The sequence below is a fragment of the Lagopus muta genome, chromosome 8 (assembly GCF_023343835.1).
Source record: "Lagopus muta isolate bLagMut1 chromosome 8, bLagMut1 primary, whole genome shotgun sequence".
Lineage (NCBI taxonomy): Eukaryota > Metazoa > Chordata > Aves > Galliformes > Phasianidae > Lagopus > Lagopus muta.
The window spans coordinates 19797325-19811259 of record NC_064440.1 but is presented as its reverse complement, the minus strand read 5'-3'; the positions used below and the strand labels follow the sequence as shown (position 1 = coordinate 19811259).

General features: G+C 45.5%; 1 long non-coding RNA gene across 1 annotated transcript; it reads left to right on the top strand.

The window, feature by feature from the left end:
* Nucleotides 1-7619: 7619 nt before the first annotated feature.
* Nucleotides 7620-13581, top strand: LOC125697010 (uncharacterized). The gene is made up of 3 exons (XR_007378643.1): nt 7620-7742; nt 8926-9012; nt 11448-13581. It is a non-coding gene; the product is annotated as an uncharacterized LOC125697010 (long non-coding RNA).
* Nucleotides 13582-13935: the final 354 nt, after the last annotated feature.

Here is a 13935-nt window from a genome sequence, read left to right as displayed (position 1 = left end):
TACTGAAAGGCTGCAGCGAGGTCACCTAGCAGCCTTCTTTTCTCCAGGCTGAACGAGCCCAGCTCCCTCGGCCTGTCTTCGTAGGGGAGGTGCTCCAACCCCCCGATCATCTTTGTGGCTCTCCTCTGGACCCTCTCTAAGAGGTCTCTGTCTTTCCCATACTGGGGGCTCCAGACCTGGACGCAGTACTCCAGATGGGGCCTCACAAGAGCAGAGTAGAGAGAGACAATCACCTCCCTGTCCCTGCTGGCCCCCCTCTTCTGATGGAGCCCAGGATACCATTTGCTTTCCGAGCTGGAAGAGCACACTGCTGGCTCATGTTAAGTTTTCATCCGTCAGGAACCCCAGGTCCTTCTCTGCGGGGTCGCTTTCAAGGACCACTCCTTCCAGTTTGTACAAATGCCTGGGATTCCTCCAGTCCAAGTGCAAAACTCTGCACTTTGCCGTGCTGAACCTCATCAGGTTCACCCGGGCCCACTTTTCAAGTTTGTCGAGGTCCCTCTGAATGGCATCCCTTCCTTCCACCGCGTCAACCGCACCACTCAGCTCGGTGTCGTCAGCAAACTTGATGAGGGTGCATTCGATTCCGTCATCGATGTCATTGATCAAGATGCTAAAGAGCACCGGTCCCAAGAACTGTAGGAAATATTAGCTCACTCAACTGTGGGGAAAGGATTTCCACAGCAAAGGAAAATAATTTGATTTGCGATATTCTTCCAAGAGAAAGACAGAACACGCGGGCTGGCAGTACTTCATCTCTCCCTGCCAGGTAAGGCGGTGGCATGCACTGCATAAGCCCCTGCAGCGCTGTCAACAAGCCACATATTCATGTGGTTTTGCAGACTGGCTGTGACTGAAGGATGCTTTCAAATATTAGGCTGCGCTGCTGTGGCATAACGTGCCTGATCCCTGTAGTTAAAAAGAAGCTAAATAGAGCAGAGGTATTTCTAATAAACGTGACATCATTGCAGCGGGTTAGGTACGTTTTCTAGAGCTTACAGTTTAGAACAGAAGAACAACGAGTTTCACTATTTTACTTGAAATTTAACTGTTCAGTCTGGTGCAGCTCTCTACTCTGCTAGTTTGTTTGTGATTGTGAAACTTTTTCAAGTCGTGCTCGATGCTGCTGGCAGTATTCGAGTCAAATTACTCTGTTGCTTCTATAAAAGAGAAAGCAAAGTGATCAGTGAACGACTACAATGAAAAAAGTTCAAGAAGCATCTAAGTTCCAGTGTGTAATCTCAAACATATGTCGAGAATCTCAAACCTCAGAGCCCTATTCATGTTTTCATCCAAATATATGTCAACTGCTAGGGCCAGGTTTTTCCAACATCATTTTTGGTGGAAAAAAAAAAAAAAGTACTTTCTGAATAACAAAACTATTTTATTTCAAAGCTTCTGCAACAGTTATAAATTTTATTAAAAAAAAAAAAAAAAGAAAATGCAACCTCCCATATGCTTTAGTAGTAAACCGAGATATTTATATATGAAATTGCTCTTTGAAAAAAAGCCGCATCTGGGATGCCTTGTTCTCTTTAGTGGCTCCTTTCTAATCTCTACCATGTGCTGCTTTGCCACATTCACTCCAACAGAAGTTGAAATCCAAGCTGGGATCCTGGTTTGGGGAAGAATGGTACTGACATGAAGCTTCTCAGCAGTGATGGTCTGTACGGCAGCATTTCCGAAATACGGAATACACTGAAGTCTACCGCTCTTGTTCCTTTCCTCCATCGTAGGGCCCTTTGCTGTATTTACTTTCCGCATTACCTCTTTTCACTGCATCTGTTTTTTCTCGGAATGTGGTGGCTTGTGGTTTCCTAAATGGATGCTTGTTTGGAATTTGTGCTTCTCGTTGGGAATTAATTCAGCATTCGAGTTTCAGCGCAGTTTTGTGCCATCCTCTGGAGTTTGTCAGGTCCAACTCCCCCAGCTCTGAAACACTCTACTCTGACATAGCGGCGTAGTCCCCAAGGATTCCCACGAATGGCTAAGTATGAGGGTTTTTGGAAGGATCTATTTTGCCAAATCCTCTGCCAACCGCAGCACACATGGTTGGAGACGCAGAGTCTCGGATTTTGCTGGACGTCAGCTACCTTCAGGTTTGCGTGTGAATTCAAGTTGATACGGCTGTGAAAAATGCAGTGAGATCCCTCCGCGGGGACAAGAGGACTCATTTCAAACACTGGGATTGCAAGAGAGAGGACCTTTTCGGGTGGCAGAGGGCCGTCAGCTGCCCCAGGGTTAATCTCTTCAACAGCCTCAGCGCAGTTGGCTCCTGCATGGGAGGGGTCCTTCCCACACCGGTGAAATCACCGCCTCCTAGGCACGATACAACTTGAGTCTGTGCTTACGAAATTCATACAGAAAGGGCTGCCCCCTTTTCCTGCCCCTCTGCTCCCGTGGTAGAAAGGAAAAGCAGATGGGAAACACTGATTTCTTGAAGCATATGAGAAGGGGAAGGGAGGGCAGCGTGCACGCTCCCCTCACTCAGAGTGTGCGTGTACCCACATCGCATCGTGCTTTGTGTTGCTTTTCTTGCCCAATCTTTTCCCCAGACACGTGCTACTCTTGTCGGACTTGGCCCAGATGCGGGCAACAATCACGCAGCCGAATTACTTCACAGCAAACCCGAAGGCTGCGGGATGCTATCCACGTGTGACACAGTTGCAGCCTTTGCCACCGATCTGCTGCGTTCGCCTTGTGTCGTGCCCGAGGCTATTTTCTGTCTGCAGGCAGGACTCTGAGCAAGCCGATCGAGCTCTAGGTGTCCCTAATTCTTGCAGGGAGCGCAATTGAATGACCTGTAATGGTTCCTTCCAACTCCGATGGTTTCATGATTCTATATGGGCTGCGTAATGTCAATCGCACTCATACCTTTTCTGTCGCTGTCGAACTGAGTATTGCACAGAGTCGGTAACAAAGAATCTTTTAGCTGATGTAATGATATGTCAGTCTTAAGCATCTTTCAGATATTTCCTGTTCCGTCAGATCTAAGAGAGATTCTCTTATCATTTGAGAGGGATGATAATGTCCTTGGACAAGCGCAAGGAAGTCCTGCATGAGCGTGGTCACAACCCGGCAAGTTGTATTTCTATATTCATACGTAGTCTCATTTAGAAAGCGAGGATCTATGTTTTGCAGCTTTTGATAGAAAAATTTTCCATCTGATTGCTTTCACTCTGCAGAAGTAGCACCGGTAACGTGAAGATTTGCTGCTAAATAATCTCCACCGGACAAGTCTGTGCCACGTTAAGCATTTTGATTCCTCGAGGTAGTACCAGAGGAGCAGATAATAAATTTTCACAGCAACTGGAGAATCTTTGAGGCAGCGCCGTCTGGTTAGCTAGCCAGATTTCCCCTAGTTCTGCGGTCGGCTCGGCAGGCGTTAATTCTGCAGTCTGCGCATCGCGCTCAATGACGTTGTTTGAACGTGCTCTCCAGCATCTTGTTTTCCTCCTTACATTTCTTTCTTTGTCCATTTTTTTTTTTGTGGACAGAAGCAGACGCGATGTCACGTGCATGTAAGAAGAAAAAATAATAGCAAATTTTAAGCCTGGCAACTTACCAAGCAAAGCTGTGAAGGCAAATAATTTATAAGTGGAAGCCGGTTGCAGTCTTAACTCAAAGGCGATGCCATCTGTCATAATAAATTGGCTGTGTTTATGTAGAACCCTAAGCCCAGGGACCTCAATGTGAAGACTATTAAACCCCCTAACATCCTAGCGAGGGACCTAACGGCAGCCTATCTGTTATGCAGATGAAGGAAATAAAACCGAGTTAAATGACTTGCTCAACAATTCACTGTTACTGGCAAGAACAGGAATTGGACGAATTGACCCCATCTTTCAGAGCCCTTCTTGTAACCCCAATACAATTCCGCTTCCTCATGCGCAGCTCTTTCACTCACAGCTTATCTCAACATGTTTTATGTAAGCAGCCAGATATCTGTAACGTGTCTGAATTATGTGGGGTGTTTTTCAGCGCAAAAAAAAATACACCTAACACATTCAGTATGTTCAGTTTTTAGTTTCATTCCACCAGATCATAGGTTCATCTGAATGATAAGGCGTTTTGAGGCCCAATATCCTGTTTTTAGTTTGGAGAGGACTTTTTTTCTTTCTCCACATCTCAACAGATTATATTTTTCCCACTACACAAGCTAACTTCATACCTCATTTCTGCCATCGATACGGCTATTTTCTATAATGTGAACAAAGTACCTGGCATGATAAATATTACAGTGTATCTGCAGTTTCATTTTCACATACGATCGACACTGTTCAAAGAATAAACCTATTGCTGCAGTATTTACTAAGCGCCCCTAGTTTAATTCTGATCTTCCCGGTTCGTATTTCAATATAGCAAGCCGGTAAAGCGATTCAATATCATTTCTCTTCATTTACGACCAAGTTATATTATTTCAACATAATCACACAGTAGCGGAATGAGTTATGTTTATGGCATGCCATTGATATTGGAAAATGTGCCTATAGATATTGTAATAATTGCACTATTACATTTCACTATCTTTTCGGTGACAGGAAAATGCAGTATTCTACTACAGCGAGTTACAAATGCTATACAGTGTAATCTTACTGAAATATGCCTCGCATTTTAGTTTCGCAGTGTTGGCAATCCTTCAGTGTGACCATTAAAAAAAAAAGATGGACACTAAGTCCGAGTGTTCTTAAATGCTGTGTATTTTCACTTTCTTAACACTGTCGATTAATCAGTTTCCCGTCACGTTAGCCCAGTGGATTAAAACCATACGTCTATAGGAGTGTATATCGGTTTTTAAACCCTCCTAACAGTTTAACCTCATCTTTTTACTAACATGAAAGTATTTCTGTATATCGTCATGCTAATAATCTTTCCCGACATTGCCGAGACAATTTTTTGCGATACTTTCTAACTTTCTTGTTGGGAAGTTGCTTACCTCGGATACAGATGTTAGAAGGCGGGAAGGAGGCCCTTCTTCTGACAAAGTTCACAAACCGGTAGAGGATTCTGCCGTGACTCATGGTCCCTTTCAGTTAATATACGATACATGTTACGTTCCAGTGCCCCAACTGTTACGTTCCCCGTGCTTCAAGAGGCCCGATTCTTTCTTGTAGTTTCGCATTGTACCAAATAAGATCCCGAAGAACCTGCGGAGACACAGGCACCTCGAGTATCGCGTTCAGTTTTGGGCCCCTCACTTCAAAAAAGACATCAAGGCCCTGGTACGCGTCCAGAGAAGGGCAAGGAAACCGGTGAGGGGTCTGCAGCGCAAGTCTTACGAGGGGCGGCTGAGGGAGCTGGGATTGTTCTCTCCGGAGCAGAAGAGGCTCAGGGGAGACCTCATTGCACTCTGCAACTTCCTGAAGGAAGCTTGTGAAGGGAGCTTGTGAAGGAGAGGGGTTTAGCCTCTTCTCCCAGGAACGGCCTGCCCAGGGAGGTGGTGGAGTCGCCATCCCTGGCAGTGTCAACAGGCATCTGGATGAGGCGCTACGAGATGCGGTGTAGTAGCTTGTGATAGACCTTGTAGATGATCTGGTAGGTCCTTTCCAACCTTGTGATTCTAGGATTCTGTTATTCTATGACTCTGTAAGTCTGGACATGTAAAAATTTAATAGAACCAGAATTCACATTGCGTCTTCATATCAGGATTTCCTCTGGCTACCGGCAGATTGCAATCGCAGTCAGAATCTGAATGTTGCGCATTGATTGTGAGCGGAAAAAATAATCCGTTTCATCATCCGTGAATGAGGGATGGCACTGATTTTCAGTCTGTGACCCAGGGAAAGTATGCTCCCAGCTAGTGTCCATTTTTCAAGGTTTTTGGGATCTAAACCTACGATCTACCCTGTTATCCATTTTCTCGACTCACATTAAGCTGTACTCTTTCTAGTATCGCATCAAATTTGCAGTATTTCATTTTTGTTAGGAACTCTTGCTAAGAATTTTTTTTTTTATTTGCTTTTTTTTTTCCTCCTCCTAGTAACAGATAATGGTATCTGTATCGGGTTCCCACGGTGAGATGATTTTGGAGGGAAGGGGAGCAGCGTGAGCAATCTCTGTGAGATATTAAGGGATGCCTGTGATGATTGCAGCTGGTTTCAGGCCACTCTGCGTCAGACCTATCCTGGGACCTAGATGATTTTGGCAGCGGAGCTGCTGGTGAAAAGGAATGTAAGAAAAGATAGAAAGAACTTGACAGGGATACAAAGCGAGTGAAAAGGAGCAGAGGCAACGTGAAGGTTGGAGAAGGAGGCGTCCCACGGCGGAGCAGGCAACCCACGCACGCACGCATAACTGATGGAAGAGGAGTTACTTCAGCAACGGGACCGCTGCCCACGTGGACGAACCCCCGCTGAAGCAGGTACGCCTCACAGGGACTCCAGCCTAGGGTGCCCACACTGCAGCAGAGGAAAAGAACGAGAGGGAAGGAACGGCGGAGAGAAAACACAACGTAATCCTTCACTGTTTACTCCATCACAGAAGGATCTGAGTATAACCCACGGCAGTAATAGCGAGGTCCTTAACGAGCAGTGAATCTCAGGAAAGAAGAAGAAAAGCGGTTTCCCAGAGCATATTATGTTTTTATCATTATTATTATTCCCTACTACGCAAATCAGTAATTATTTCTTTTAATTGGCAGTCAATTAGTTATCCCAAGCCAAGTCTGTTTGTCTCACAACAGAACTGATAAGTGATCTCCTCATTCTTTTGTTGCCCAGAGATGTCTAGTTTCAGTTCTGAATGAAGAGGGGCCCCGAGCCAGGCCAGGCAGAGGCGCATTGTTAGCCACAGTTAACTCACCACGGCATCAGCACAGACACTCAGCCGCTTCACTGGAAAGAAATAGAGCCATCGAACGTAGCTTTCAGCTTCGTTCCAGTCGTGGTCGAAACCGGTTCGCTTTTAGGTTCTGCCTCAGAACCGCCTGTGGCGTTGTGCTTTGAGGCGAGTTTGTGGTCTGTGTTTTATTACTTGTTTGTTAGAACAGTAGTTAGAAAAAGTTATGAAATGTACGTGAATTTCGCGATGTGATCACTAACTGGAACCCTTTGCACTGCTGGGGAGTTGAAAATTGCCGTACATAAAGACGCAGTGCTTGTACAAGGAATGCTTTTTCAAAGCTGAAAAAATGTTATGAAAAGCAAACCCGATCGAAAACCAAAGCGGTGCTCTGCTCTTTGCTTACGAATGGCTTACAATGTTGCATCTGTATGCAGTCATATGCTGCGAAGGGAAAAAAAAAAAAAAAAAAAAAAAAGGGCTCAGCCTCGGTTGATCCATTTCTGTCATAGGGTGGCTCAGGTGATAAAGGACCTAAAAGATCATCCAGTTCAAACACCTCTGCCCCAGGCAGGGCTGCCACCCACACCATCGGGCTGCCCGGAGCCCCATTCAACCCGGCTTCGAACACCTGCAGAGACGGGGCCGTCACGAGTTCTCTTGAACACCCTGAGTAAAAAATTCCTGCCTCCTGGTATCTTCCCTCTTGTCGTTTAAAGCTATTCTGCTTTGTCCTGTCACTATCAGGCTGTATGGAAACACTAAGTCAAGCCTGGAACCGGTGATTGAGCACCTGGCGGGGAGGCGGGCCCAGACCAGGGGAGCTCAGGTGCAAGTAATGCAGCTGAGTGACAGGAAGGGATGCAGCCAGGATCCACCCCTTCCCAGACCTCATTTAAGGGTTGGCACTGGAAGGGCGGGTATCTTTTTGGAGATTCTGGCCTACCTGAGGCTTTTTGAAGGTAAGCAGTGTTTGTTTGCTTGTTTGTTTGCTTGTTTGTTTGCTTGTTTGTTTGCTTGTTTGTTTGCTTGTTTGTTTGCTTGTTTGTTTGCTTGTTTGTGTGTGCATGTGTGGCAGCTCCTGTGTTTGGGCTTGTCCTTGTTTGCTGCAGCCTAGGACTTTGCCATCTTTCTGTTGTTCCTATGCTGTGCTTTCTACTGTGTTGTAGCATTATACAGACCACATAGAAGGCTGGTCTTCCTCCTGTTTATAATCTCCCTGAAAGTGCTAGAAGCCCACGGTGAGGCCTTTTCTTCTCTGAGATAAACAAACCCAACATCTCCAGCTTTTCTTCATAGGAGAGATGCTGCAGCCCTTTGCTCGTCTCTGTGGCTTTCCTCTGGACCCACTCCAACAGGTCCATATTATTTCTCACACTTGGGCACAGGAGTCCAGCTGGGGCTTTTAAACAATGGGCGTGTGATGTTTTTCTAATCACTGGGGAGTTGTCTGATACCCACGACTCATCAAATGTGATGGAGAACAGTGCGGCCATTGCATTGGGCGGTCTCTTTGGGGCTCTGGGATGGGTGCTATCAGACCCCCACGGGCTCGAGCACATTTAATCTCATCAGGTAGTCTCATATGCTCTTCTCTTACACTGGGAGGGATTTTGCTCCCACAGCCCCCACCCAGAAGCGTAGGGACACAAGAGAGATGGGAAGCCAGACTGCCAGCAGAGTTTGAGGCAAAAAATTCATTGAGCGCCTCAGCCTTCCCTATGTCCATTGTTGCCTTTTCTCCTTTCTTGCTTATCAGAGTATACTTTCCTTGGCCTTTTTCTGCTGAGCAGCGCACCGTTAAAAATCGTTTCTTGTTACTTTTTCTATCTCGTACCGCGTTCTGTTTCGTCTGTGTGTCGGTCGATGTGTCCCCACGTGCCTGAAAAGCATCTCCGCACTCTTCATAGGCGACGCTTCCCTATTTCTCCTGCCCTCGCTTTCTCCTTCTTTCCTCCCATTTATTCCCTGGCAGGTTATTGCTCTGTTGTATGTTGGTTTCCTGCCTTCTGAGATCGATTTCTACTGCTGGGGGCTGGAGAAAAGCATCCTTGAGGAGTTCCTATTATGCTCTTTTATAATGTAGCATTTAAGAACATATTTATGGATGTGTATTTCTTGTGAAATTCCTGTCTGTTTTTGCAGGCAGGCCTTCGTAACGGCGTGAGTCTCGTGTGTGGTGAATTAAAGTAAGACTTCTCTGAGCACAGGATGTACTACATATTGAGAAGGGTAAGCAATTCCTCTTCCCTCTGGGAAGCAGTTCTGCCTGACCTTTCGAGGCCGGTGTGTCGCTGTAGTCTGAACAGCTTGTATTGTAAGCGCTAAGACTTGCATGACTGTAAGGGAACTCTCAAGTCAGGGCCAGAACCACTGATTGAGCACCTGGAAGAAGAGACCTGGTCAGGCTTGGGAGCACAGGTGAAAGCGATTTACCTGTGGGAAGGGAAGGAACGCAGCCAGCCTCCGCCCCTCTGAAACCTCATTTAAGGGCTGACTGCTGCCGAGGAAGGATCTCTTACAGGAGATCCATCGTTTGTGGGGTTTTTCTGTGAGCCTAGATCTTCAGAGATGGGTGAGCACTGTTCTTTTTGTGACATCTTTTCATTGAGCCGGTCCCGGTTCAGTTACGAAGGTGAAATCTTAATCTTTGCTCTTTCCTTACTTTTGTTCCTTCTATTGCTGTTTATCGTTGAGTGCTTATGAACCTGTGAGTTACTGAGAAAGACTAAATTGGGTGAGGAAGAGTATGAGAACTCCTGTTGTCCTTACACAGTTTAGTCTTATCGGTATTACTTTTCAAGCATAAAATCCCTTTAGTTTGACACTCACTCTGTAGGTTTGGGGAGAGGATTTTTCCTTCTCAGCAGGGTAACCTGAGTTGATGTGGAAGGGGGGAGACTGTGGACTTTACCACACATAAGCACAGAAACTAGAGATGATTAGAGCTTCCTCATGCGACAGGGACAGAGCAAACATCAAATTATTGAAACCGTTCACGGTCAAATGCCATTTGTTGCTGACAAGGTTACATGAATTAAATATTGAGGATTTTATTTCTGATTTGTCATAAAAGTTATAAAGAAAGGAAATCCTTTCCTCTCCTCACCGATGGAGGGATACACTCATGTAGCCCAGGCCTGTAGCTAAAGTGAGGGTAAGCAGAGTTTATACTTGCATTTACAAGGCAAGACATTAAAGAGACCGGTACACACGTTGGAAGCTCTGTTCTGAACACTTTGGACCATTAGAAGGTTTTCTGGTGATTTTAGGCTTTGTAGCTGCAAATTGTATGTCTCACTCAACCCTTTTGGATAGTAATGGTCGTGGATACATGCTAATAAGGTGAACTGTGAAATGACTTGGACTGTAGCAGTTAAAAATATCCAATTTAGAGTGGGAGAATCTTAAAGGTAGCTATGAGTTCATAACTGTTTTAAGACAGAGCATATTTAATTCCTCTGTTAGAGGGATGCATCCATTGTCTTCAGCTGTCTTAACAGATCCTGATTCAGTAATTGCTGCATCTTGTTTCTTAAGTATTCCTGAAAGTTTATCACCACTCAGAGCCACCCCCCCTTGTGAGAACACTAGTGTTACAGAAGGGAGATGTATTCTCTTGCAGTTAAGTTCCACACACATATTGCCTCCAATGTAGAAACCACAACCCATATCAAAAAACAGCCTTTTCTTTTTCTCTTCTTCATACAGACATCTAAGCAGTGACTCAGCCCCATACAAAAGAGGCTCCAAGCATTTGTGTGAATAAGCGAGACTGTGAGAGGCTGTGAGACAGACAGCAGCCAGAGTCCAGAGCTTCTTGTCACAGGCAGTTCTCTTTGGTATTTTTACAAACAATCAAGACCCAGGAGTCAAATGTGTTTTTATTATGCTTGCCGATGATACAAAAGGAGCTGCAGTCTGGTCAGGCATAGAAAGGCCCTGCCTTGGCACCTGTTTGATCACCCACCACCTGAAGCTTGTCAAAAGCAAGCACCTGAGACCAGGCAACCCCAGTTACACATGGAGACAGGGACGAGGCCGGAGAGCTGCCCTGGAGGAAGGAATCCAAGGGCTGTAGGTGAATGCCGGTTAAATTCAAGTCAGAAGCATACAGTTGTAGTCCAGGAGGGCTGACCGCACCCTGGGGCACATGGGGACGCTACCCGCCAAGCAAAGGAAGGGATCAGTTTGCGATGCAGACTTGCTGCAAGCGCTGCGTGCAGGCCTGGGCAATACAGGGCAAAACAAAGAAATAAAGGGCTCAAAAAGCATTTGAGGAAGGGCTCAAACTCCTTCTCTCCAACTAGCTGAAAGAAGGCTGCAGCCTCTTTTCCCCTGAGCTAGCAAGAGGGCAGGAGGGAAGAGCCTCACATTAAGTCAGAGGAGGGTCAGATGGGAGCTCAGGAAAAACTTGTCTGAAAGAGGGGCTGAGGTATCATAACAAGTTTTCCCAAGGCAGCAGCAGCAACAGCCCACGGCTGCCAGAGTTGAAGAAGCATTTGGTTGCCACTCAGCGCAGCTGAAGTCCCAGCAGATGCCACACAGGGCAAGGAGGCAGGGGGCCTTTCCAACATGGGACGCTTTGTCATTCTGTAAGGCAAAAGAGACAACCGAGTTAGTACTTGCTTTTCACAAACTTCTCCTCTCCATAATCTACATTTTAGACATTTCCGTGGGAAAACAGGTCTCCATTACGCTTAGCACAGGGAACAACCATCGAGAACTTGCCCTTCACCTTGAACTTGTGAGTAAAATAACATAACTTATTGAAAGTGCAGAAGTCATTAGGAAGTCAGTATTGCATGTAACTCTAAGAACTGCATTTTCTGGCCTGAATTGTCTACATGTTGCACTTTTAATTCAGCTGCTATTTATCATTAACTGGCTTTGTGTTTGGTTAGTTAATTGCAGACTCTTGCAGAAAGATACAATATACTATACATTTAACACAGAGGCAGAACCTCACCACTGTTCTATTTCTTTTGGTAATAAGCTCAAGGCAGAACACTAAGTATTTTTGTCATTTGCATTGGAGTTCAGTCTCAGCTTGGGCCAAAGGTCCACAGGAACTAACTTACTGAGATTCATCACAAAGAGCTTTGCCAAGAAGCACAAGCTCAGGTTACCTAGCAAGAAAACAGAGTTTTTTGTGAACTTCTCTTAAGTAAAGAAAGCAAAGGTTCTTCTTGCAAGACAGCCACTGCCACTCCACTCTCAGGAGAGCACACTCACCTTTGAGCTTGGAAAGCTCTCCCGAATTAAGCAAACATTTCTATCCAAAAAGTACAACTGCAGCAATACAAACAGTGGCAATGCAGATGGCAGTTTTATTCAGCACACCAAGCAAGCCTGATGCACTGTACACTTGCAGTAGATAACTTCTGAAAACCATTACCAATTTGTCTCCCTCTTTCTTTTACAGAGCGTGCTGCTGTGCCAAATAGCCAACAGATGAAGCAATCATCGTTCTCACTTTTCACATTCCCCAAAATAAATAACGCCAGCATCAAGGGACCCAGGCCCAAGCACAGAAAGACAGCGCACCCTGTTTTTTTTCGGCGGTAAGCAAGGATTTACCATTGTTTTAAGTCAGAGATGGTCAGGTATCCACTTCACCACAAAAACCTGAGCTAGCTAAGTCTAACTGTTCCATTTTAGCACAGATATCATAGGCACCCGGGTTCCCACTCACAGCAGAGCATTTGCACTGGCAGTAGAAAAAGAAAGCCTTCTCAATCCAATACTTTTTCTTGATAAAGGGAAGTATCATTACCCACTTCCCACCTTGCAAAAGTAAGCTTAGTTACCACTACTTTGGGGGCATACTTTGAAATGAAAAGAGGGGAATTTTATTTGAAAGATCTCCTCTTGCTGAATTGAGTAGACTTATCAAAGAGTTAGACCTAGATTTTCACCATTTTAAAAATCTTTAGTTTTTAAGTTGCTTGTCCCATGACTCAATTGGGTGCATTTTACAGGAGGCATGCTCTTAATTACTAAGCGAAACCTTACCCTACCCACACAGAGTTTTCTGCATTTACTTATATCAAGTAAATTTTCTGCATTTACTTAAAAAAATTAAATTGATAGTGAAGTAGTTGAATTGGCCTCAGAGCTACCCAAAAGGAGCTTTCACTGGAATTTTCATTTTGAATTTCCCCATTAGGCCAATTACTTCACCCTAAGAGGTAACAGCAAAAAGCTACAGAGCACAGCAGCAGCTTTCATCCTTCCTTACCACCTCAGCCTAAGTAGCTTGCCAATACTAAAAACCATCCACAGCATATACAGGACAAAGATACACACCACAGGATCATTTCACCTTCAGCCACTTAACCAAGCCTCTCCAGGAGCAAAATCCGACAGCCCTCCAGGCACATTCAATTACTAAACAGAGCAAGCATCCTCTCATGCCAGTGAGTACTTGAAACAGGCTTTTAGCTGAGGTTTGAAATAATCTGACTTTTCTCCTTCAGCAGGACACAGAACCCAGTTCATCTCATCTTTATCTCATTCCTTTGCAACCAGGAACATCAAGAGCCACTCCAAGATCTAGGGAAGAGATCACACTCAGGGGAGCCCCAATAGACACTGGGGCTCCCCCACTCCCCCACTTAGGGGGAGCCCCAATAGACACTGGGGCTCCCCCACCCCCCCACTTAGGGGGAGCCCCAGTGGGCACTGGGGCTCCCCCACTCCCCCACTTAGGGGGAGCCCCAGTGGGCACTGGGGCTCCCCCTCAGCCCTTCCCAGGGCTGCTCCAGCCCAGCCAGAAGAAGAAAAATTTCCGTTACTGACCTGCACCCACCCCCCCACCCCAAAAAAATAATCTCTTTCGAGATAGTGCAATTTTCAGTCAACAGCACCATACAAAGGGGGGAAGGCACAATGCACACTTTGTGTGCATTGTGCCTTCCCCCCTTTCAAACACACCAAAGTGACTAAAAAAAAGCACAAACTAGAAAATATCTCCAGCAAACATAGAGCTAAACCAAAGTGCCTCCTGAAAAAAATGAAAGCAGCACCAAACACATTGAACTGAAACAAATTGCCAACCTGAAAAAAAACACCACAAGCAAACCAAAGTGCCTCCTGAAAAAAATGAAAGCAGCACCAAACACATTGAACTGAAACAAATTGCCAACCTGAAAA